The sequence below is a fragment of the Sinocyclocheilus grahami genome, unplaced genomic scaffold (assembly GCF_001515645.1).
Source record: "Sinocyclocheilus grahami isolate Dianchi unplaced genomic scaffold, SAMN03320097.WGS_v1.1 scaffold15.1, whole genome shotgun sequence".
NCBI lineage: Eukaryota > Metazoa > Chordata > Actinopteri > Cypriniformes > Cyprinidae > Sinocyclocheilus > Sinocyclocheilus grahami.
Window position 1 is genome coordinate 4,065,754 of NW_015505194.1, and position 5,355 is coordinate 4,071,108.

Genomic DNA, 5,355 nt, shown 5'->3' on the forward strand with positions numbered 1-5,355 from the left:
CCCCCCCCCCCCTCTAATTTTTCTCAATGTAAAATGCATCATATCATTAAGCCTTTGCTTGATTTTTAATCTATTAATATTCTGTTTGAGACCAAAGGCAAGCAAAAGCATAAGCATCTTCTTATTATAACGTTACCCTTTCCTGAATCTCAAAATCTAGGCATTTCAAAACAAGGCTGTAGCTTAATCTTTTTTTCTTTTTAAATCAAAATATATAATCAAGGAAGGGCCCAAAATATAATATGGGTCAAACCTGCTTTAGGAAACTCAGATATATCACTCAGATATATCACCCATGCAGATGTTTTATTAGTTGAAGTTTCATCAAGATCCCATGCATTACTCAAATAAAATGGCTTTGAGCACAAGAAGATCATGATTTCCACTCAAATGTCTGTACAGTAAAATATTAAAGTAAAAACATATTGTAGTGATTTGTTCCCTAATGAAGCAAAACAAATGGCGGGCTGTTTGGCATGAATCTTTTTGTTGAATACCAAACAGAAGTCGGTCAGTAGTGCCCGCTATTCAAAACAGAAAGTAATTCAATTACAAAAGGGACTGCATTAAACATTGGCATAGACAGTAAATGATGGACCTCAGGGGAACCATATGTGATTTCCCCACCAACTAATTTATTGAGCACAGTAAAGATGCATTAGAAAGAGAGTGGCTGGGGATGAAAGGGAGTAAATGTGAGCAGGAAGCAGATTATTAGATATGGGAGAACAGTCATGCAATTAATTACTACACAGCATTCATTGCTCCTCTACGTGTTGTGTGGGTTTTCAATTCACATGCAGATCTGATAAAACGCTTCAGCTTAATTATTTGTTTATCACTTATTCTTTTATGTTTAATAGTTTGCTTTGTTGAAAATATGCTTTCTATGTTAATTCCAATACATGGATAACATCCTTGTAGCTCATGAAAACAATATATCAGCCACTCATTGTGCATCTAAACAAGCCATTCAGACTTCATTTATCATTTTATTCATAGGCTACCTTAGTGGGCTCTTATAATGTGCGCATTAGAAGCAGCTGTTTACACATTTTACCCCTGTTGAGGAAAATTATATCGAGTTAAACAGATACATTGCAGAAAGGCAAGAAATTCGAGGCAGCAGACATGTTGACCACTGATTTGTAATGAGAAGATAATGCAATTTCTCTATTCTGGACACACTAAAATTGAATGAAAATCGAATAGTCAGTAGGAGTACGAGTACGTGCTTGTGATGTATTGCATCTCATTTCCTTCAGAGAGGAAACAATGTATTGCTTCCTGTTTATAAAAGTTTGAAGTGGAAAAAAAAACATACCATTTGCCACATTTGCTCCTGAGTTTTGCAATCTTTTTTTCCCCTAGTAGTTAAGTTATATTAAAATGCATAAATTCTACTTTGTCCCTGTGGAAATACTCAAAGCTGTACATTGTTGTTTTATTTGGTCATCTATTTTATTCAACCAGATATATTTTATAATGTACATGGTTGAACAAAATGAGTTATTTGCTTAACTACTTTCCCAGAAATGCCCAGAGAACAATGTACTTCTGTGCAACCAAAATGTTCCACTCATCTACCAAAACCCTGCTATACGAATGATAACAATAAAAAGTTCTCATTTTTGAAATAAATGCTTGTTTTTGTGATCACGTTCAATTATTTTGGATCATGATAATAAATTAGCCATGAAAAGCAGTTTCTCAGATTTTTTATGTATTATGTAAAAAATAAAAAATAAATAAAAAACTAATCAAAAGAACTCCCGGTATGGTTTACTACTGAGAGAAGACTATCGCCATTAGCATTACCTCAGATTCTGAGACATATTCATTATTGATATTGATCAAGGCAAAAGTTTTGCATTAGCTGTCAATACAGGAGAGTAAATCAATATATATGTACAATACAAAGCCCCAAAAGCCTTTCAAATATCAGTCTTCCTAAACAACAGTGCATAACTATGAATTGATTAAAGGTAAATTAATAAGCGAAACAGGACATTCACAAATAAGCCTTAAATTCACTCTTGTGATCTTAGGGATAGCAAATAATCAACCGAATGAGATTATATTATAAGCATTAATGGTAGACATTACTCCCTGTGGCAAAATATAACATCTGCAGATAGTTTCTTTGTTGTGTACTTCTTTTAAACAGAAAGACAGGCTAATATCAGCAATCACTGACAGTTCTGAGCTATAAAGTGGATCAAAACATCTGCTTTGAATGACAATAATATTTATGCAGCACTCAGCTAAATTTGGACAAATGCAGACAATCAGACTGAACATATTTATTACATAAATGTGAAGAAACCACCAATATAATTGCATTGCTATAATTATTTGTTTGTTTCCAAAAACCTTTAGGAGCTGCTAAGCACAACTATAAAGACAGGTTCTTTGATTGGTAATTAAGAACTTTCAGCTTAATTAAAAGCATATCTTAAGTAAAAACTTACTTTCAAAGAAAAAAATAGAAGGAAAATAGGTAAGTACCCCTTCTGAAAGCTTTATTTGAAAAGACATGTTGCCGCATCCAAAGCAATTATCTTATTACTGTGGGCATTAAGAAGCTCTCAAACAGTTAACTTTTACCATGCTCTCGGAAGCAAAACAGTTGTTCTCACCCAACATTTAATTCCTTTATCTGCACAGGCTTAATGAGTTTACAGGATAACCTCTGGCCATTTTATCCAAACCATCCGGAATTAGCTTACACAGTTACCTTTCATACCTAAATTAATTATAGCAACATTACGCAGAGCTAAAAGTGGCTTTGGACCTGCTCTTGTGCTATTTTGGTTGGGTATATCAAAAAAGGTTATCACATTAGCATATATTTTTCTATTCTGAGGTTTCAATATTCCCATTTCCATTGTAACTCTATAGTGTAATTAAATATGAAATTGACTGTAACCAAGTCTTCATATTGTGCCAACTCCAATTTCCCTCATTATCAGTTTTACCATAGATCATCCTGCAGTGGCTCAAGTCTCAGAATAGATCCTCAATGGTTCAGAGACTGTCAAAGCAATGATATCCAGCCAAAGTAGAACATCGGGTGGGCAGACATGATGTACCACGATACTCCATATGGATGTCCTACAAGGAGGCCAGATTAACAGCCAACCACAGTGGAAGGAAAGCCAAGATGAGGTGGAGAACAGTTAGTCTGATGCCAGCTGACTGGGGCATCTCAGGAAGTGATGAGCCTGACTTTACAGCACTGGGTCTGGTGTAAATGTATGGATGACTCTGGCATTTGTCAGTTTGAGCATGAAAGACATTTAAAGCAGGTAATAATGGAATTAGCAAGAAAATCCAACACATCATGTAATTACAGTGACATAATTGCGTAATAAAGTTACACTAATAATCATTTCTTACCACAGGGGGGCAAATGAGCTCAATAGGGTTTGAAAAGCTCTCCACCATGAACTTCTCCCCCTCAGGTTGAAACTTGGCACACAAGAAATGAGAGAAAAGATTTTAGAATGACATATTGTGCCTGTATGACAGTGACACATAATCAGAGGTTGTGCCTCAAATGCGCTGCACTGCTTATCAAAATTATTTTCTTTTCTTCATGTTTAATTTTTTTCTTTACTATTTTATTTAATGATTCAGTTTTATATTTAATATTATTATATATTTTCTTCATTTTATATTATTTATATTTTAAATAGTTTTATTTTATATTTTCTTCATTTTATATTCTAAACATTTTAATTGATTTTGTAGCATTTGGACCAATCAGACACACAACTTTTTGTTATATTTAACAGTCAATAATCATGCAGATTTATGTTACAAACTTATAGAATTGTACAGTAAGAAAGTTATTTCCTTTAACCAGGAAATTAACGTTCTTAGAATTGACAAGACGGTTGACCCTGAGTGGTCAGCTAAATATCTACAGTGGATCTAAAATATTAATAATTAATCATAATTAGTTATGGTTAATTATTCATATTTCCCCATGAGTTAAATTCGCTACAATTTTTATATTTTATTTAATGTTTTGATATTTTACATTTCATTTTATTTTTTTATTTTGGAGCTTTGTGAATTTGTTCAGAGTTAAAGTTGTTACCATGTTGTTCCACAGTCCCTTGGCTAACTCCTCGTGTCCTTTCATGGTGAAGTGGAAACAGTCCGGAGTAAAAAAGCTCATGTCAATCTTCCCATTCTAATCAGAGAAAAATATAAAAAGACAAATTCTGAACAGCACATTCCTATTTTAATGGAAACTTTACCATTTAAACCTTAATGCAAAACTAACAGCAAAGTGCTATAAATTATAGTAATTAATAAACAGTCAGTGGTCACTACTCACAGGGAGTCTTGGAGGATCTGCATGTTTCAGGAACGGCTGCAAACCTACAGCAAAGTCATTCTTAAAGAAGCGGTCAGTGTACAAGAGCTGCTCCAGTGCTTTCTGAGACAAAAGATATGCCATTCAGCATTATATCAGCAAATTACAGATTCATAATATAACTGTGTAGATAATTGAAAGCAAACACACCTGGAATTCTAGGTTGACTCCAACCAGCTCCTTCAGATCAGCAGATCCCGCAGCTGGCTTTACCAGACAGGAGCAGAATGACCTGGAGAGATCAGAGCATTGAATAGGAGAGAAATTATCCTGTAGCACTGAAAGAATAAAGAGGACAAGTCAACGGTCTTGAGCAAAACAGGCTGAATGTTGTTACACATCAATATTTAAAGACTGACTAGATATGCATTACATATGCATTTTTCATGTGCAGTCATCATCCATGACACCACTCTCTCTCTTTAAATGGTTTTGAAAGCTTGATTTCATTTCCTGTACCTTTGGAGCAGACATCCTGGCGTGGGTTTCTGTACTTCCCTCAGGGTCTCCATCGGCAGTATCTGGACCACGTTCACTATCATTCGAGGTACCTGCAGAGGTCAATTAAAAGAAAATGTTCTTTTAATTTTGGCAAAATAACTTTGTTAATATAATTTAAAACGTAATTTATTCCTGTGATGGGAACTGCCATTTTTCCAGTCTTCAGTGTCACATGATCCTTTAGAAATTGTTCTAATACACTGATCTGGTGCTCAAGAAACATTCCTTATGATTATCATTAATGATGGAAACATTTGCGCATGCTTAATATTTTTGTGAAAACTTCAATCATTCTTTTTCAAGATTCTTTGATGAATAGAAAGTTCAAAAGAACAGCATTTATTTTTTTACTTACATAAGTCTTTACTTTCACTTTTGACCAATTATTTATATATATATATATATATATATATATATATATATATATATATATATATATATATATATATATATATATATATATATAT

General features: G+C 33.6%; 1 pseudogene; it reads right to left on the minus strand.

The window, feature by feature from the left end:
* Positions 1–2,513: 2,513 nt before the first annotated feature.
* Positions 2,514–5,355, minus strand: part of LOC107602341 (phospholipase B1, membrane-associated-like) — an 8,343-nt pseudogene continuing 5,501 nt past the window's right edge.